Source organism: Phacochoerus africanus, chromosome 9, assembly GCF_016906955.1.
Source record: "Phacochoerus africanus isolate WHEZ1 chromosome 9, ROS_Pafr_v1, whole genome shotgun sequence".
Taxonomy (NCBI): domain Eukaryota; kingdom Metazoa; phylum Chordata; class Mammalia; order Artiodactyla; family Suidae; genus Phacochoerus; species Phacochoerus africanus.
The window spans coordinates 12,552,092-12,573,392 of record NC_062552.1 but is presented as its reverse complement, the minus strand read 5'-3'; the positions used below and the strand labels follow the sequence as shown (position 1 = coordinate 12,573,392).

The following is a 21,301-nucleotide window of genomic DNA, read 5'->3' as shown; positions in this document are numbered from 1 at the left end:
CTTTTTCCCCTTCCTTCCTTCCTCTCGCCCACCTTCCCTCCTTTCCTCCCTTCCTCCTGTAATAATTTCAGGAACAAACCCAGCTTTTTTATGCTTCCTTCATCCTACCTCACCTGGCCTAGATAACATGCATTCCAAATTGTATTGAGAGTTTGCAGGGAGGCAACTAAGCAACAGGCCCAACAGCTGGGTCATTTTCTAAGAATTGAAGGACGTAGCTTCAGTTTCCAGGTCTGGCTTTGGTGGGCTTGGTGGGAGCTGCTTTTTAACCCTTCTCAGCTTGTGAGCTGGGGGGCGATGAAAGTTGCTGCTTGATTCATAACTTAGAAGTGATTATACTTGTAAAGTATTTTGAGGTCTTTTCTTTCATTCATTTATCCAAACAAACAGTTATCATTGAATGAACAGTGACTTTGATTTAAAAACACTCTACAGACATAAAACACTAGCAGCTTGTAGATAGCCCTTTTTAAAAAAAATTCACTCTCCTAAAGGAATTTCATTACCAAATCCTCATGAATCTTGAACCTCAAGAAGAATAATCCTTGCCTTTGTTGGAGTTTTAAATTTAGACTAATCAGACAATAGTGAAGCATTCTGTTCAAAGCATTCCTTTTAGAATACCCATTTATTATGCTCTGCTCTTAAGAGATGAATTTGATTAGCGTTGAACATTCAGTCGATATTTTTGCATAGCTAATACCGGGGAGAAATTTTCCAAAAGTTGTGCCTGCTGTTTAGTATTGTTCTATAGTCAGCTTTTAATTATCTGTACTGAAAGAATCTAATCAGTGATATGACTCCCAAATCATTTCCTTTGGCTTTGGGAGGCATCGTATGTATGATGCTCTTATTTACCTTCCATAATGGTTTCACTCAGACCCGTGTTCAAATTATGCCCGATTCTTTGCACACACAGCTCCTCCGAGGAAGGAAGGAGGGAATGGTCCAGAAGTATACTGGGGGTTAGGGAAAGGTCCACTGGAATTTTCAGATTTGTTACAGATAAGACACAGTATGAATCAACCTGATTATTCATCTGGATTATTAAATAGACACTAATAGCCAATAATTCACTGCAGTTGTGTAAGGAAACAAATACAAGAAACCGCTTAAAAGATTTTTCATGCGTGTGTATTACTGTTGCCCAGTTTTGCATTTTGAGCCGCTCTGGGCTGGGTGTGTCAGAGTGGTGGTTCTCCCCCCAGGGTGCTGGGGTGCAGATGGGGAGGAAAAGGGAGGCAGGCTGGAGCAGCTGCCCGGCTGTCCAGCTCTCTAGCCCTGCTCCTAGAGGTGTGCGCCCCCATCAACAGGACAGCCGTTCAGAGAGCGGGAAGGTGGCCACGTGGCCAAAAGTATGAGAGAGGAATAGCCTAGAGGAATGCATGGTCGGGTGGTCCAGCTTGCCAGAATGGCGCCTTTGCAAAGTCTTACTGTAAATGCTTAGCTTTTTTTCATACTTTGTGCGTGACAGTGGCAAGCATAACCCTTGATGAAGATTTGTCCTCACACGTTTTTGGTCTTGCGAAAGAGCTCCCCATGGTGCCACTGTAGTATCTGATGCTTCCTCCACCTGGTGGGCGTGACTGCATTTCCCAGAGGAGTTTAAAGGGATGTGGGGAGGACTAATTAGTCCCTCATTAAGCACTTACAACGAAGTACGATAATTCTCCTGAAAAGATAATCTAGTCGCTGAATAGAAAGCCAGACACATTTTTAACATGACATCAGAAGACAGTCATTTTCAATAAAAAGCTTTTTGTAGTGGTGGAAAATGAGTGTTTTAATAGGATCTTAACAGTGTTACAAAGGGATCCTGTAAAATGTGATGATTTCAGGATTTTTGCTGATCTTGAAAGCTGTCTGATAATCTGGAATTCCACCTGAAACAGGCACATTTTTCATCCCTTCCTGTTTGTGAGCCTCCAGCACCAGATACGAAATAGCAAGATTGTGTTTACCAATCTCTTAGTAGAAAATGAATGGGAGTTGGAGTGCTTGCTTGACCAAGAAGGAAAGGCTGTTTCTTAACACTGGCTGGCTAGGCTCCAGCTCACTGCCCGAAAAAGAGATGTTATCGCGGGTGTGATTAAAGTAAGACCTGTTGGCTGTGCTTAATTAAATCACTGTGAGAATCTAAGAAGGAGCGTAAGACGACACCGATAGACAACAGAAATTCTCAAATAGGTGGGTTAAGGCACTAGTGACATTTATTTGTTGGTTTTACCTTTAATTAACTCTAGTTGCTCAGAGACACCCACTGGATAGGTGATGGGTCCTTCTCCTCCCCTCACTGGCTGCTTCTCGCACCTCCCCCTGCTTGTTGGGATTAACCAGTAAGAAAGAGACCAGCATGGAGAAAGACTGCAAAAACATGGTCAAGGGAGTTCCCGTCGTGGCGCAGTGGTTAACGAATCCGACTAGGAACCATGAGGTTACAGGTTCGGTCCCTGCCCTTGCTCAGTGGGTTAACGATCCGGTGTTGCCGTGAGCTGTGGTGTAGGTTGCAGACGCGGCTCGGATCCCGCGTTGCTGTGGCTGTGGTGTAGGCCAGCGGCTACAGCTCCGATTCGACCCCTAGCCTGGGAACCTCCATATGCTGCGGGAGCGGCCCAAGAAATAGCAACAACAACAACAAAAAAAAAGACAAAAGACAAAAAAAAAAAACATGGTCAAGACAGTTTAAAATTCAGAGAGTAGTTTCCACCAGTAAGAAATGGCCGTGAGGGAGAAAGTTGAAACTGTTGACAGTAGTGGCTAAAGCTGACCATGTTTCACCAGCTGTCACCCAGGTCCCTGTTGCTGTGGATCAAAGGTTGACTAGGTCCTCTTCGGATTAACTTCAGGGTCTACTGTGGTGTTGTCCTGCCACTGTTACCATTATGCCAATACAGGGTTCTGTTTGTTAAGTTCTCTGCCACTCTCCGAGCCCTTAACTTGCCAAATCTACACCCACATCCAGCCAGGTCTGTAGAGACACGGGGAAAGATGTAGAAGTGGATGATTTGGATCTCAGATTTGGAGCCAACCAAGGTTTCAGGAGTGTCCAGCTTTGACCTTGGTCTTATGGAGAGGGAAGAAGACTTTTCCTCTAAGCCTAAGCCCGGCAAAACCTAATTACAGAGATTTTGTTTTTTATTTTGCTCTTTTAAAATGAAAACTCGCTTTCCCGTTGGGGCTCAGTGGTTAACGAATCCAACTGGGAACCATGAGGTTGCGGGTTCAGTCCCTGCCCTTGCTCAGTGGGTTAACGATCCGGCGTTGCCATGAGCTGTGGTGTAGGTTGCAGACGTGGCTTGGATCCTGCGTTGCTGTGGCTCTGGTACAGGCTGGTGGCTATGGCTCCGACTAGACCCCTAGCCTGGGAATCTCCATATGCCGTGGGAGTGGCCCGAGAAATGGGAAAAAAGACAAAATAAATAAATAAAATAAAATAAAATAAAAACTAATAAGGCCTTTCTTCATTTGTTTCAGTTATCTCCCTCTCTCTCGTAAGATTGAAGGAAATGAAGAATTCTCTCAATTTGCCATAGTTTTGTGTAGTTTAAGTTTGTACATGACTTCCTATTCCAAGTGGGTAGTTGTGGTCCCTTGGAACTTTTGTATTCTAGAACATTCTTTGACACCTTTGGTAGCCACCTTGCTTAAGAATTGAGTGATTGGAAAATAAAACCATGTGGCGCCTTCAAATCATTTGTCTTCCATCCAATCTAGGTGATTAGTTAATGCTCCATTTGCAGGTAGAAAAATAAATGTATCTTAGTTATCATTTGTTATATTTAGTGAGGAACAAAGTTTAAACTCACTCATATGAAAGTTAGGTATAAGATGTTTATTTGTATATTATGAATATTCGTAACTTGGGCCTATGAAGTAAAAACATCAGCTTTAGATCACATAAATCCCCTTGATTTTAAAATAACTTAATAGTTTAAAAAATGTTGGGGTGCACTACTCGTAGGAGTGTAGATCAGCAGAGCCATTTTGGAAAACAATTTAGCAGTATTGTGTAAGAGTGAATATTCATAAACCTTGTGACCCAACTAATTCTTTCCTAGGCAGTGCCCCAGAGAAACTTGACTTATGGGTATTGTTTCTCCTGGAAACAGCTCTATTTCTGGTAAAAATAAGTGAATAAAACTAAAACTAGAGACTAAAAGTTATAAAAATCCAGTAGCAGAAGAACACTGAAAAATTCACACAAGGGAATATTATACAGCAGTGAAAAAGAACGACCTACAGCTACTGGCAACATAGTTAAATCTTAGAAGCAACAGTGTGTTAAAAAATTAGCCACAGAAGACTACATACAATGTGATAGGATTATTTATAATGTTTAAAATCACACAATATTAAGTGGTTTATTTTTGGGAATGATGCATGCAAAACAGGATTGTGGTCACCCTGGAAGAGAGCTTAGGGAAGCAGCAAATAGATTGATGCATCAATATTGGTAATGTCTTACATAAGACTATGGGTTTATGGGTACTCATTTTATTGTTAGGTTTCATGGATTCTCTATGTATTATGTGCATTCTTTTGTAGGTGTCAAATTTTGCATGATACAAATACATTTTTTTGGATTAAATTTTTTTTTCAGCTTTGAAATATAATTGAGGAGTTCCCGTTGTGGCTCAGCAGTTAATGAACTCAGCTAGTATCCATGAGGATGCAGGTTCGATCCCTGGCCTCGCTCAGTGGGTTAAGGATCCGGCATTGCTGTGAGCTGTGGTATAGGTCACAGACATGGCTTAGAACCCTTGTCGCTGTGGCTGTGGCTGTGGCAATTTAACCCCTAGCCTGGAACTTTCATATGCTGCAGGTGCCACCCTTAAAAAAGAAAGAAAGAAAGAAAGAAATTCAGTACTATGTCAGTTTAGGATATCCAGCATAATGATTTGACTCTTGATATATCCTGAAATGATTACCACATATGTAGTTAACTTTCAAGGTCCCATATAAATAGATACAAAAAAGAAAAATAGAAAAAAATTATTGTTTTCCTAGTGATGAGAACTCTGAGGATTCGTCTCTTAACTTCACCAATATCAAATAGCGGTGTTGACTAGAGACATGTTGTAATGATTAGGTTTGTAAAATGTAAGTATTTTTATGGCGATAGCAAAAGCCAGAATTTTCCCGTGTTGCTCCCACATTCTACCTATTTCGTATCATAGTCTCTTTTTATAGTCCCCGGTGTCTTGACATCACACAGGAGTGGCTAGAAGATGTGGTCCAACCCAGAAATCCCTGGGGTTGTTTGGGTAGCTGAGGATACAGGTGAGGCTGACGACAATGCCAAAGTGATGAGTTTGGGGACACAGAGCCCTCTGTCCTCCTCTTCCTGCTGGATGCCTAGAAAATCTAGGGCCATGGCGAAAAGAGAACCCATGAAATCAGGCTTGGCGTGACCTCCTGGAAAATCCCTATTTATTGGCCCAGCAGTGACAAATAGTTCCAATGTGGACGATCGGCTTGGAGAGCTTCTTATGAGACACTTGGTTCCTTGCTGCCTCCTGCTCTTTTCTGAGCAGAACATGGTCTTTTGAGTGAGGTGGGATTTGGCATGAGGATGATGACGTCAGAGGTGATGCAGCCAGGCAGATTGTCCCAGGCTCCAAGGCTTATTAGTCTTAAAAAAAATTAAAAGCGGATATGTGAGAAACTGGTCCAGGTGGAAATAAAAATGACAATAAAAGTGGGAAACGTATGCCAGGACTGCTGGGGTGCTTTTCTGAGTACTAAAGTTCTCTCCTGCTAAGATGCATTATTGCCGAAGGGCTGGCCAGTGCTGGGGGATGCAGGGGGCGACCTCTCCAGGGAGTCGTCCGCTTATTCAAACCCAGATGCGTGGGGTCACACGTGTGACACGCCGCGTGGTGCAGGTTGCGTCTTACTCTGAATTTCCACTAAACGAGTGTGTGGAGTCAACACCCAGCTGAACAGTTGTCCTGAGAACACCCAGAGGCCCCTGTGCCGCTTGGTATTTTTCAGACTAATGCTCAGACAGGAAAATGTGCAGAATGTCTATTTTCTAAAATAGTTTCAACATCTTTTATGTAATGCTGATGCATCTGGAAGTGAAAATGCTAAGAGTTTCATTTCACTAAAAATGGATTTTTTTTTTCTTTAACCTTTAACCTTGGAAGACTCTCAGCACCATTTTCACTGTAGTCTTACGAGTATCCACGTGTGTGCGTTCACTGACCCATCAAACCAGTCTTTACCGAGAATATTGAGGCTCAAAGACATCTGTAGGTTGTCATGACAAATGCAGGGACCTGGTCAGTGATTCTAAGGATCTCCCAGTCTAGAAGGGGAGATGGATCATTCATCACATGTCAGGACAAATACAGTATATGTGAAAGCAAGTCACAGAGGAGGTGACAGCTGAGCTGAATCTTAAAGGGAGACTAACATGTGAGTGAGAGGAAGTGCGTTCCCAGTTGAGGAACCAGCATAAATAGAAACGAATTTTGCTTTATACATTTCTAAGAATTCACCAGATTTTATGACACAAATGCAAGCATCACAGCAATGAAATTAATAGGAAATTCAGATAAAAATTATCTAAGTAAATTAAGACTTTTTTTTTTTTTCCTGCTAAATTTGTTTGCCTTACCTTTTCATTTTAATTGCATTGCAGAGAACAATATCGTTACGGCCAATGCATAGAATTCTAATTCATTTTAAAAGTTAAGAAGTGAACGTTGAATGCTTGGCCAGGCTCAGTGGGTTAGGGATCCAGCGTTGTTATAAACTGTGGCGAAGTTCACAGATGCAGCTCCAATCCAGTGTTGGGCCGTGGCTGTGGCAAGGGCCTCAGCTGCAGCTCCAATAGGACCCCTGGCCTGGGAATTTCCACATGCTGCAGGTGCAGCCGTTTACATTTAACTAAATTTAGATAATTTGGTGTTTAGATACATTTTGATGAATTACGAGTTTGAGATTAACAGGTACACACTACTATATAGAAAAAGATAAAGACTTACTGTAGAGCACAGGGAACTATAGTCAATATCTTGTAATAACCTGTAAGTGGAAAGAATCTGAGAAAGAATTGAGGATAGAACTCTCCAAATACAACAATGGTAGTACTTCTATTTCAGTAATGCCTAGTATATAAAATACTTTAGGATTTGTTATTTAAATCAGCCATGCAAAAGAAAGAGCAACGTAAGACTAAATTACAAGTTTTGCAAAAGAAAACATTACCAGTACATGTTGCTTTACTGTGTCCTGGTTTTATATTGTAAATAATTCATTATTAAATTATTTTTTCCCAAAAAAACTGATGCAAAATTGTCTTGCTGCTCTTCCCCTCTTTGCATAGTCAATTAAATTTTAGCAATTCTAAATCAGAATAGCATCTAATAGACAACACATGGGATGTGTTTGCTATTAATTCGCATGTTTTATGGCATATTCATTAGACAAATACATAATATTTATAAAGTGTGTCCAGTAATTAAAAGAAATGGATGAATATGTATTACTGTCTTGTTTTTTTTTAGCAAAAGAAATAATCCACCGTAAGCGTTTGTAATTATTTCTGCTAAATATTTAGAGCACTTCAATGATAATATTTGTTGTTTCTCTCATTTAGACTTTACAGATGATTTTTTGCACAGAGTTACTTCTTTTCCATTGAAGCGTCTGTGCCTCTACACATATATTGCAGATTATTTGAAACAATAATTTGCCCATCAGCTGTAGTGAATAAAACTCTCCTTTCTCCTTAGTGTGATGAGGGCCTCTCGGATGACCTCTCTTAGGGCCTTACAGCGATGCCAGTGCTAATTTTAATTAAAGTTTTAATAGGAAAAAGTGTTGGCAAATAAAACTGTTAAATTTGAAGCATGAATTACAAATTCAGCTTGGTTGCCCTAACGATGATGTTTAGAGAGTGCTTCCAGTAGGCTGCGCTCCATGTTCTACTTGTGTGTATTATTTCATTTTCCCAACTTCTTGGCGAGGTGGGTGGCATTATGCCCATTTTCCAGATGAGTTTGTAACCATGATGCCTCACAACACTTATTAGTAATTTTTTTTTTGTCTTTTTAGGGCTGCACCTGCAACATATGGAGGTTCCCAGGCTAGGGGTCGAATTGGAGCTGCAACCGCCGACCTACGCCACAGCTCACGGGAACACCGGATCTTTAACCCACTGATTGAGGCCAGGGATCGAACATGCATCCTCATGGATACCAGCCAGATTCATTTCTGCTGAGCCACGATGGGAGCTCCTAGTAATTTAAATATACTACATTGATAATATATTTTATCAACTATATAAACTCTGGAGCTTTACACACATTACATACATATCTATACACACACATATATATACACATAAATGTAAATCCTCTCTTATTCATTCAGCAAATATTTATGTATTGACTCTGTGTCAGGCTGCTGTGCTAAACTCTGGAGATAGTGAGATCAGGCATACCCACCCCGTCTTGCCTGTAAGGGACTTAACAATGAACTTGGAGAGTTCAGTGGGAGAGATGAACTTGTCACTAAGACACAAGTCCAAGAGCATATGCTCATGACCTTAACAGGATTAGGTAGAGGATTGTAGAAAAAATGGGGAAAGAGGCCCTCAGCTTCCCAGAAGATATTAGACAGGTCTTCACAGAAAATCAGCCAGAGCTCCGACACCTGAAGAGTGAGTCTGAGTTTGAAAAGATGATCAGAGGGAATCGTGCCGAGGGAACAGAACAGACCAGGGTGTGGACAGGAGGCAGAGCCAGGCAGGCTTGGTCAAGGAGATTCAGAGGGGCTGAGGGTCAAGTGCAGCTGGAGGAAGGTCACTGATGGCTGGGGTCACATCACAAGGAGCATGGCCTGCTGTTCAAAGGAGGGCAGACCTTATGTGTGTGTGTGTTGAAAAGCCATCAGCGGATTAGTTCAACACTCCTTAAGTTATAATAAGGGATGTCCTTCTCCCCTCCCTTCCTCCTTTTCTCATTTATTCACTCAGCAGATGCTTAGTGAGTGCCTATAACATGCCCAGCATTGTGTCAGACACTGAAGATAAAAGCACGGGCAAGAACTAACACAGCTCTGCCTTCCTGGAGGCTTACTTCTTAGCTAGGGAGAGAAGCATTCATCAATTAATCTAGCAATAACAACAAAGGTACCATTACAAAGGTGATCTGTATAACAGGGGAGAGAGGGAGCCAGCCCCTATGAAGTAGGGGCTAGTGAGCTGGCCAAGGAAAAGAGGATTGAGCTGAAAGAGGGAAGAATACAAAATCATTGGTTGAAGAAGGTGGATGATTTGAGAAGTCTCAGCAAGGGGCAGGGGGTGGAGGGGGGATCATGTGCAAAGGCCCTGAGGCCTAGGAGAGCATGGTACTTCTCAGGAATTAAAGGTAAACCAGAAACACTGTACGCAGGCTGGGAAATGCAAGGACTGGGCCCTGGGAGTTGTGGTGAGAATCCAAGCTCAGTGGAAAGCCACTGCTGTAGGCAGGCCCTGAGGACAGGGTGTAGGGTGGCAGGGGTGGAAGCAATTGAGAGGCCAACGGAATAGTCCAGATGAGTCGTGAGGGTGGGCAGCCTAGAGTGGAGGTGATGGTCAGGAGAGAAAGAAAGGTGTGTGCTGGTGGCAGAATCAATGGCTGGATGGTTGGGTTCCGGGCGTCATTTGGAAAAGGAAGCTGTCAGGATGACGGTCGTGCCATTGCTGAGCTAGGGAAACACAGGAGAGTCCGCAGGATCCACTCTGCTTGGATTTCCAGAAAACTTTCACGGGAGGCGGAGGAAGACATCAAAAGGAGTCGAGATTGGAGGTTGGCCGTGGAGAATGAGTAGGCATTTCTGTTGGCAGGGAGGGGAAAGGGCATGCAATTCAGAGGAAATGGTGTGTTCAGAGGCATAGAGGCTTAACCAGAATTGTGCAAATAAATAACTACGTTATATACACAGGTATGACAAACAAATGACTATGTGATCCACAAATAACTCTGCTGGTTTCTTGATAACACTCTAGTCTGTTTTGTGTAGCAGTCATCCTAAGACCCATAGCAGGTGGAATTTATAACTAGATTAAAATGTTTAAGTATCTTTGTCACCATAGACATATTAAATACATAGAAATTCCTTTCTTGACTTCTGTGGTTTAACTTAGAGATTCACCTGTGGCTCTTGATTTTCTCATCTACCTTCTTTCCAATAAAATGTATTCATTTGGGGAGAATTTGGATTTTAGGTCTTTTTCCTTGGTGCTTTGGCATCTGGATTTGGGATCAGTTGGCATTTTTCATTTGCTGAAATAACTATAAACTTACTCCTGATGGAGATATGAACATGTTGATTTTAATTTAGCTTGGGAACTCAAATCAAAGGACAGTCCGATCCCAAAAGACTTGAGTCATGCGAAGACTTAGGTGACATGTCAACTCTAGGGAGAAATAAGTTGACGTTGATTTCCTATTTAACTTTTCTGTAAGGAGTACAAGAAGGTCAATAAGTCAGTTTTGGAGAGATGATATAGCACCGGAATTATGGGCGTGGTTTCTGTGAAATACAGTGGCTTAAATACTGCCTTTAATATCCACTGGCCACACAAGTGCCCTGTTCTCTTGTCAATAGCAGAGGTCATAACGCTGATTGGCTGCCTCACAAGGTACAATGGAGTCGGGTATCGTATGCAGAGCGTTCGGCCTGTGCCAGGAACGTTGTCCGTGTTCAATAAATGTCCACAATGACCTTGAGTATCACTGACACCATGTTTCACCTGCGTCATCAACAGAGAGGACAGAAGGTTTCGAAAGTGAAAGTCAGGCAGTGATGGTAAATGCATGGGATGATCTTGCTCACCTCCGTGGCTAGAAGGAGCCTTAGAGAGCATCAGCTTCTGACACTTTCTGGAGAAGAACCAACTGGTTTTCATTCCTCGGAAGTTTGGGGATCGTTAGGCAGAGAAGGAGGGGGAGGGATGGGATCATTTTGCTGGTGTCGTGCCTAAGGTCAGGAGCTGGGATGGGAACAGTAAGCGCTGGGCAGAGCCCTCTCATCTGCAGAGATGAGGACTTGCTTGCTATGTGTCGGCTTGCTGAGGTTTTGACCTTCTGAATTAAGACCTGTGTGTGTGCTGTGTGTGTATGAGAGAGGGGTTGGGGGGGAGATTATGCAAATGCGTTTCTCTTTTCTGAGAATTCAGCTCATGTGAATGGAGACCACAGAAAACTGCCTAACTCAGTGGGAATATTGTTTTTCTAATTACAGGTCTAGGCATTTTACATTGAGTTTCTCCACTGCCTCCCTTTCTGCTCAAGCAAAATCTGTGCGAAAAAGATCTGCTGGGAAGGAACCAGCTGCTTGGGATTCTCCATTGTGATGAAAGCACATGGTGCAGGTAAATATCTCCGAAATCCTTCCCCAGCAGTAACTATCATTTAATCGTAAAATCACCAAGATCCTGGTGGGGAGGTATACATATTTATTCCTACACACACACACACACACACACACACACACACCTACATCTATAGATTCATGTCTTCTCCATCTGTGTATTCTTTCTGTCTCTTTATAAAAATAGAACCCTTTCTTTTTTGTGAGAAAGTCACCCCTGTTTATTTTGAAATCACTGACGATGAGAATGACAAGGCATTGATAAGAAAATGATAATTCAGATGATTGTGTTTATAAATCGTGTCCGATGGTAGGAAACAATACAGCGTATGTTAGCTCTCAACCTTTTTGTTCTTCTAAACAGTGCAATAATGAATATTTATTTGTTCATGGCACAGTTATTTATCTACAACTTGATTTTTGAGGATTATATACTATACCATTGAATACATATCCTAAAATTGATGCTCTCTAGTTGGACTTTAAGTCGCTTCTTTTTTTTTTTTTTCTTTTATACTACCCAAACTGTTCTTATGGCTTCTTGTTAGTTGCCATGGCTTCCTTGGTAGAGTTCCTTAGCAGTACGTTGTTGCATTTAAGTTTTCAAGTCTTAAGACTCTTGATACTTGTTGCCAAATTACTTTCCAGTAAAGTCATACCAGTTTATATTTCCAGAGGCTCAGTGTATGAGAGACCTACTTCCATACAATTTTGCTGGTGCTGAGGATTTTAGAAACGAAAAGAGTCTTTGCCAATTCATAATGAGAAGTGGTGTCTCCATGTGTTGGGTTTTTTTGTGGGGCATGGTGGTGAGAGGGAACCACTTATTGGTAAATAACACTCTTTTGAAGAACCTTTCCTCTGTAGACAGTAGCATGCTTGAACCTTACCAATAGCTGACATTTGAGAAATAATACCAAATCAAAAGGCGTGGAAGGATCCTGGAGAATTTTAGTTTTTTTTCCCCTTGTTTTGGTCAAGTATGCATAGACACGCATGAGATCGCTGGATGCTTTTTCAATGGAAGACAGCTTAATTTTTCCATTTTTAATAAGAATAAAAAGAATAAAAAATTTAATAAATAGCCATCATTAAACATGGGCCTGAAGTAGCACTGCTCACTACTTAATATGTGGATGGGTGCACACACATAATTTATGTGTGTGCATATAACTATACTTGCATATACGTGTGTGTATGTCTATGCACATACATATAGCATCCAACATTGGGAGTCTGATGAAATATGATTATGGCATCGCCATAGGATTCACAGGCTACCGATCACAGTGGATAAGACTGCAGGCTCCAGGCTGCCTGGCCTGGGCTCCAATTCCAGCTCTTCTTTTCTTGAGGTGTGACCTTGGGCAGGTTACTTTTTACAGCTCGGTGTCTACGCGTTTATCAAATTTAGATAATACCCCCATCTTGCAGGGCGTCGTTGCAAGCAACTTTATGTGAAATCATTAGAAATCCTATTTCAAGAGAATATTTAATGATAGGAGAAAATGGTTATGATCCAAGTAAAAAGCAAATTATAACACCAACCATGGTGTAATCCCATTCTTGTAAAATTGCTTTTTCTCCTTCTTCCTTCGTTTCATCCCCCTTTGGGATCCAGAGAAGGTGTGATATATTTCTGCATGGCTTTCATTCGAATTAACAGGGTAATCCCAGTCCTGGAGAAACGGGCTGACTGAGGTCTGCAAGTCAGAGAGCTGTGAAGTTGATGATGTCTATGCTGCCTGACCAGTGGGGCCCTTGCTGCAGCCCTTGTATGAGAGCAGAGCCTTCTCCCAGTCCCGGGCTACCTTGCTCCTGAGCTATAGCGAGTGCCTGGGTCAAGCCAGCTTCCTGGCCTCTTGGAGCCGCCCTGAATGTCTAACCGTCCATCTCCAAGTATGAGCTGCCCTACTAGGCTCATCTTATTCTCCTCTCATTAAATACATGCAAGAGAAGTTAGAATCAGAGACCCCCCCACCTCTTAGGAAATCTGAAATTGATCCTACTTAAGCACCAAAGGAAAAACTGTGAGGTGTGAGTCCTTCACCCTTAAGCCACATCATAAGGTTGAAACAGAAGGAAAAAGCGTCTGAGCATGACCTGGCATTAAGAGACAAACCCAGTGCTTGTCTGCCTTCGGTTAATGCTTTTCACCAGAGGCTCTGCAAATCTTGTCTGTGTGCATTTGTTTTGGCCCAACTTTCCAGTCTAATTTGAACAGCTTTGTACTTTTTTCAGTAAAAGAGGAACATCTGAATTCCTAATTAAGATGGTTTTGCTTAAGAATTCCTCTTGAATGGGCCAGAAATTACTCTCCTATGAATGAGGAGGAAGACGAAGAAGAAAAGGAGACTTGTATTTATGCACATACATCTATTCTTTGAACAAAACTACTAAGTTCATAAAGGGAGAGAGGACAGCAAAGGGGTCAGCAAATACAGCTCAGGGAAAGAGTTGTGTCCTGCCAGCCCCCATTGAGTGGCAGGAGAAAGGCCGAGCCTCTCCTTGGTGAGGATGGTGATAACAGTACCATATGGAACATCTGGAATTTGGGGAGCACTTCGATTCCTCCCCAACCGCAGAATCAAAAGGGATTCAGACACAGAGGAGGAAACAGTTCTGTTGCTCCGCATTCCTGGCTGGTGCACAGAAAGGCAGGCGTGTTGATTATTAGGGACTTACCAGGATGAATTTCTGCCGGGAGGCCGAAGAGTGGGGCATAGTTAACCCTATGTGACAGCAGTTTGGGGCTGTCACCATGAGCCAAGCCGTTTTTGCAATCATTTGGAAAATTGCTCTGCAGGACCAGGCCAAATCATTGTTGAAACTCAATTTCCAGGGTCCTACGGGATCTTTGGTGTGTCTTTGCGCTTTGGCAGTACAGAGCAAGAGCACAGGTCTTGAAATGGAAGGAACGAAGACGATGTCTTTTTATTTTTTTATGTATTTTTTGGTCTTTTTAGGGCCGCCCTTGCGGCATATGGAAGTTCCCTGGCGCGGGCTCAAATCGGAGCTGCAGCTGCAGACCTGTGCCACAGCCACAGCAACGTCAGATCCAAGCCGCATCTGTGACCTACACCACAGCCCACAGCAATGCCAGATCCTTAACCCATTCAGCAAGGCCAGGGATCAGATCCATGTCCTCATAGATACTAGTCAGGACCTTAACCTGCTGGGCCACAGTGGGAGCTCCCTAAGATGGTGTCTTTAAATGCTGCTCTCTTTTAGTCATTTATCCCTCATTCATTCATTCGGCAGTCTCTTTGGGGGCTACTAGGTACTAGCACAGTTCTAAGCACTGGAGATTATGGACTGGACCATGGTAGACTGAGGCCTGCCCTGATGGAGTTTGCATTCCTAAGGGAGATACAGCAGTAATCTGACTTGGGTGAAGAGGGGCGCTGATCTGGCTCATTCTAAAAGGAGACTTAGCGTTCGTCTGAAATCAGACAGCGGAGAGATCGATGGAGAAGGACCTGTTGATCTGGAAGGCATAGGCAGAAAGAACCAGAGACTCATCAGGGGCTGGCAGTAAGAGGGTCATAATTGACAGCAGGACTGGATTGGGAAACGAAGAAGGTGCAAGTGCGAAACCTGGCTTGGCTGGATGGATGCACAACTGCCAGGGCCAGTGCAAATCATGCAGCCGTTGACCTCTCAGTTCAGGGGATGAGACAAATGCATGCTATTGACACTCTGTATTTTAACAAACTCGAAGGGGAGTGTCTTACTTTATGGCTAGGCAAACCTGTTAAAAGAGGGGATGGCTCATGGTATATTCTTTTTGGAGCCACCACCCAAAGGAAGAATAGAGGTGGTGGCTTCGCCAGAACACATGTACCTTTTCCTCCAACATTGGCTTCCCTGTTCTTACCTTGGCCGCCATCGTTCACATTAGAGAGTGGGATTACTTATACCATGAATTCTCCCTTCTGGGCACAAGCACACTTCACCTTATTTAGTTGATTTAAACAGCTTTAAGTTCGGGATCAAAATAATAGTCTCTCCAGTTGTCACCTCTCAGCCTCTGTAGTATTTTGGTATCTTCCATTCAACTGGTTTGTGGGCTTGGGTACCCTTCCTCCTTCCATTTCCGGATGCTCTTAGTGGTCTCTTAAATGGTAAAATCCACTTAGAGATTTATTTTATCTCCTTTGACCTTCATCATGGTTTGATAAAGGCTACTTTTTTGGCTTTGGGTTTACTGTCATTGAGGGACCCTTTTTCTCTATATTATTTCTCCCTAGTCAATTGCTTTATTCTGGGGTTCAAACTGCTGCCATATGTTTTACTCAAATGCTTTTTCCTTTCTTTGACAAGTGCCATTCTTCAGTCTAGTTGTCCTTCCCACTCCCCAGGCCAACCCATCCAAGCCCCAACACAGCTATTGGGATTTGCATGGATTTCCATAGTTAAGAAAAACCCTATGGATATGCCTTCAGTCTTTTTGATTGAATGGATATCCATAGGGCCTAAAAAGGACCGCACCTGCAGCATATGGAAGTTCCCAAGTTAGGGGTTGAATTGGAGCTGCAGCTGCCAGCCCACACCACAGTCACCGCAATGCAAGATCCATGTCCGTGGATCTACACCACAGCTCACGGCAACTCTGGATCCTTAACCCACTGAGCAAGGCCAGCGATCGAACCTGCATCCTCCTATATCCTAGTTGGGTTCATTTCCAAGGAGCCGCAACAGGAACTCCAATATTCATTAAATGTTTAAAATAGAGATATTCTCCATGATTATCTTTTAGCATAAATATGTGCATCCCTTTTCCACTCCATTTTCTTCAACCTGAAGGTAGTCTCTATAACTCACAAAAAGTTTGGGGGAAAGTATAATTTTGAGACACTTGAAGACTCAAGGGTACATAGTGTTTTATGTGTAGGCATAGCCTTTCAAAATGATTTTGGAGTGTATTAGAGTATCTAAAATAATTTACTAGACTTCTGTACAAAGCATTTTATTCTTTGAAAGGTCGTGTGAATAATATAATTTACTGTGTCAGTGTGCAAACAGTCTCATAGTTCTTTTACTTTTCATGAAGTAAGGTGAACTATTTTATCATCTGATAGAGTCAAACACATGAGAAAATGGTCGATCCTAAAGCCTACTGGCTCACTGTTTTATTTCTCCATGATGGGATCTTTACGCAGAATCCCTCCCCTTTTTTTTTTTTTCCTTTTTTTTTCTTTTTAGGACTGTGCTCAGGGTATATGGAAGTTCCCAGGCTGGGGGTCCAATCAGATCTACAGCTGCCCGCCTACACCACAGCCACAGCAACTCAGGATCTGAGCCACATCTGTGACGCACACCACAGCGCACAGAAACACCGGATCCCCAACCCACTGAACAAGGCCAGGGATCGAACCTGCATCCTCATGGATACTAGTCAGATTTGTTTCCACTGCGCCACAGTGGAAACTCCGAGATTCCCTCCCTTCTATGCTGCTGTCAGTGTTGGCAGACTGAACTATTCAAAGTGTGAGCAATGACTGCAGGTGGAAATATCAAAATTACTTTGTTTTTTTCCTCTTAGAGTTTATCAAATGACATGAAGCATTTACTTTTTTTGGGGGGGGGCTAAATTCTAGAGCGTTACAGTATTTAGCGGTGTGTTCTAGTATTTAGCGGTGGAAGGGTACATGAAGATCATTTAGGCCCCTTTGCCCACCCTGACCCAAGACCTCCTGACTATCATTAGTGCCTTTCACTCTGCCAGGGTTCATACAGCAAGTTTATTGATTGTTCATTGTTTGTTGAAAGAACCATGATCATTATAAGATTTAGAAAGAATACACAGAACTCCTGGAGAGTCATGTCCTTTTTGTTTGAGTTAGTGAGAAACAGGAGGCTCATGCCCCAGATGAGAAACAATATCAAGAAGGATTATCTCTTTAGATTAAACGAGAAGTGTATCTTGATATTTATTTAGATTTTCACTAAGTGTGTGCGTAAAAATTGGGACGGTAATTTTTATGACTTGGCAATTCTGTCTCACGTGTTCTCTTTGGAAGTATTCCTTCTTCTCCCTCACTTTTTTCTTCTTTAAAATGAGGACAAGAATTCACTGTGAGGATTATGTACATATAAATTTTTAGACCGTTTCCTAGCCTGACACACCATTAAAGCATCTGCTACTTCTCTTCTGTTGTTCTTCCTTGTTATTTCACACTTTTTTTTTTCCCTGGTGGAGATTTTCTTGAGTATCTAAAATAAATAAATATAAACCAAACAAAACAAGAAATTCAGTGCTGGTATCATATGCTTTAGAAGGTGGGGTTGTGTTTGCTTCCGCTGGCAGAGATGTGATTGTCCGAGTGCGTCTGTGGGCTGAACCCAAGTTCAAGTGGAACGCCCTAGGTCTGGGACCAGGGGAGCTTTGAACAAGGTACCGACCGACCCCGTGCCTCCAAGTTTTATATCTGTAGCATGAGTGGGTTACTCTCTGAGGCTTCTTCCACTTCTAAAAAAAAGATCATTGTCTTACATCCTGGATGTGTTAAGGCTGTGAAGTCCCCGTGGAAAAGAATCTGTGAAAAGTCCCAGTCACCATATAGTATCTTCTCTCTGTACATTCATATATATGTGTTGAGTGTTTTTTTTTTTGTCCCCCCCCTTTGGGTTTGTTTCCTCTTTCATGCTCCGGTGGAGCTAATGACCTTCTCCTCCAGTGATGACGGCAAAACAAAATAAAACAAAACGAAACACTTCTTTCCTGCACAAAAGCCACCCCCTCCAGATGCTTCATGCCGTAAGCTCCTACTCAGACGGCACAGAGAGCATTATTTCCCTTGCCACTGAAATACAGCCATCTCTGGAGTGAAATTTGGCAGCTGTGTCATAGTCAAGCTGCAGTCCTTATATGACAGTTTGGGGAAAGAAGTGAGACAGAAATAGCAGATTCCAAAATAATCCAATTAAAAGAGCTGGGAAAGTTGAGTTGGGCAACAGGATGGGGGATGGGGTGCCCTGACATTAGTTTAGTCTACAGGCTCAGCAGCGTGGATTTCAACTCCAGAAGCTTGGTGATGAGCATAGTTAAGGATCTCCTGCACACACCCCAGAGAGGGGGCTTGTCTCATATCCCATTGGGCTCTAATCTTGTGATTTTTTTTTTCCCTCCCTTTTCCTCATGGTCTAATTACCGGCCTGTGTTGGCACATAAACAGAGCTGTCTTTTAGAACCACCTCCTCTTGTTGCCCCCTGCATAGGATAATATCACGGTGTGCAGTATTTATGACCTCAGAACGTACTATGGTGAGAAGTTGTTATGTGAAGGTACCTTTTGAATGGCTCAGGCAGGATGAACTTGCAAGATCGGCAAGGGCAGCCCATCTCTTTAATTCCAAGATCTTGGCAAGAACCCCAGTGGCGGGGAAGAAAGATTCCAGAAATGTGCCTGGTAGACGAATGCAGTGGAATACAAATGTAGAGTTCTTTACATTTTCTGGAGTGGGAGGAACCATCGTGATAAATATTAGAATAAGAACATGGAAGTGTAGTGGGGACAATTGAAAAATACTAAGCAGTGTGCACAACAACAATTTTCCCCAAAAAAAGGACTGAGGAAAGATTTGTCAACGCAGAAACAATCAGATCATTGAATAATATGACGTCAGATTTCTCGAAAGGGAGATGTCAGGGAATAAAGGAAGCAGATGCTAAAGGAACCTGGACATTTTAATTTAACCGGAAAAGAGAGAACTTAACCAAATACTCACACATATGTATATTATGTGCGTGTACTTTTACAGAATATGTAAAAAATATATAGAAAAAATTTAAATATATAGTATCATTTAGAAGCACATAAAATCTTTAGGTAATGAGCAGAGTTCTGAACTCTACTGTTAGAAAATGGAACCAAAGTTGAATGCAAGGAAAATTAAATAAAATTCACGTCGTGGGAAAAAAATGAGATTTGGTAACAGAAATTCTGATTTTGAGTTTCAGTTGTGTGATTTATTTGCTTTGTGACCTACAGGAAATCACTTAATAGCCGAAGGCTTTTTTTTTTTAGTAGGCTATGAAATAGAGATATTTATATGTAACAGGAGTGCTGTAAGGATCAAGTGGTGGGAATGCATAAAAAAGTATTGTGTGAATTGTAAGGCCCTCTACATGTTATTTCTGTAAAATGCACCATTTCTGTAGTATGGAGAAATTCTAAGGGGCAGTGATCACCTGTGAGAATAACTTAGAGGACCAGTCACAGAGAGGAAACGTCTGTGAATAATTTGAAAACATACGTTAGGAGTTTCTGTTGTGGCTCAGCGAGTTAAGAACCTGACATAGTGTCCGTGAGGATGTGGGTTCAGTCCCTGGCCTCACTCACTCACTGGGTTAAGGATCCAGCATTGCCGTGGCACAGGCTGGCAGCTACAGCTCTGATTTGACCTCTAGTCTGGGAACTTCCTTATGCAGCAGCTGCAGCTCTCAAAAGAAAAAAATATATATATGAATTATTTTTTTTCTGCTCATTTTTCTGGCCCAGAAATTCTTTTATGTTTCTGGGATTTTTCTAAAAATTTTCCAGCCGGCTCTGTTCATGGAATTGTCCACTCTCTGTTGAGCTAGAAACCACAAGATTTTATAGTAAATATTGCCTCTGAGTAAACCTTGAATAACAGGCTAAAGAAAAAGAATGTCGTTTTATTTAATAATCCTGATCTCAGGAGGTTTGGGCAGAAGTGCGGGGAGGTGGGGGTGTCTGTGCGAGGGACAAGAGTCAGGTTAGTGGGATGCTGGATGGTGACGACTTTGCAAGGGAAAAGGTGAAAGAGAGTCAGTCTCTACCAAGTGTGGGCTGGGTGTTGAAATTCCCTTTATGCCACAGCCCATCTGTCTCATTAGCCTCTCTGTCTCTTAATCACAGACTCCATGAAGTGTCTACTTGGCTTTTTCTTTTTTTTTTCTTCTTTTTGGGCGTTTTATCTTAATCCCCTACAGAAGTGAATGAAAGGAAGTCACCTGGCTTAGATGCTGTTTGTGTATTCATATGCATTGCGGGGAGTGGAACAAGCTATATTTGTAAGTGGATATTAGCATGGGGGCCGATCTGTATGCGCAGGAGTGTATTTGTGTGTTGCACTCATGAATAGTGTGGTAATCCATAGACACGGCGCATACGCACATTTATTGTACACACCCTTCCATGGAAAAGACACATTGACATTAATCAGAAAGGGTGACATAACATAGTGAAAGTAAAACCCTTTCAGCAGGGTTTCCTATTATAATCAAAATGCTTGATGTCACTGTGTGTGCGGGAGAATTTGTTTATTCATCCTTTAGAACACTAGTAGGAGTTAAATATTAACAGGTTTAAGTGTCAATAAGTGTCTAAAAATACACATTCTCTATTGTGTGCAGGACTTGCAGTGCAGACGTGTCTCTGCTTGCTTGGAATTCAGAATGCTTTGGATCAAGAAAGAATGTTGCAGAGTGTAATTTGTGGCAGAAAATGTGCCCCAATTGTTTGTTTATTATTCCCGAGGATGTTTGCAGGACTGAACTATCACATGTAGAAAAGAACAGCTTTGTTTGGAAAATACTGTAGGAGCAGTACAAGCAAATTGAATTAAGTAAAGAAACTTAGGGAGTCCGTCTTTGATGGATGATGCTTCTTATTTGTTCTTCATTATTCCCTGTGAAGGAATAAAAACTATGAAATTAGATTTGAAAACTGGATTAAGACAAATGGCTTCTCAGATTTTTTTTTTTAACCTTAACTGTTGGCAATTTTTCTAGTAAAGCACATAGTCACCATATAAAGAGTGTATGTTTACTACATTAAATCTTCCTAAAAAGTGTGCCCTTGAGGTTTGATTTTAGGAATTAGCTTAGAAGTTGCAGAGCCAGGGCGTATCTGCTCTGTGATGGTATGTATCTCTAGATATTTTATATGCCCACTCTTTTTACAGA

General features: G+C 42.1%; 1 protein-coding gene across 3 annotated transcripts in view; it reads left to right on the top strand.

Annotated features, from left to right (window-relative positions):
* Window positions 1-21,301, top strand: part of ATXN1 (ataxin 1) — a 418,270-nt gene that overhangs the window by 154,929 nt on the left and 242,040 nt on the right. For all 3 annotated transcript variants that reach the window (XM_047795260.1, XM_047795259.1, XM_047795261.1), the window contains one exon: window positions 11,239-11,368. The gene's annotated coding sequence lies outside the window, so the exon portion shown is untranslated. The remainder of the gene's footprint in view (window positions 1-11,238; window positions 11,369-21,301) is intronic.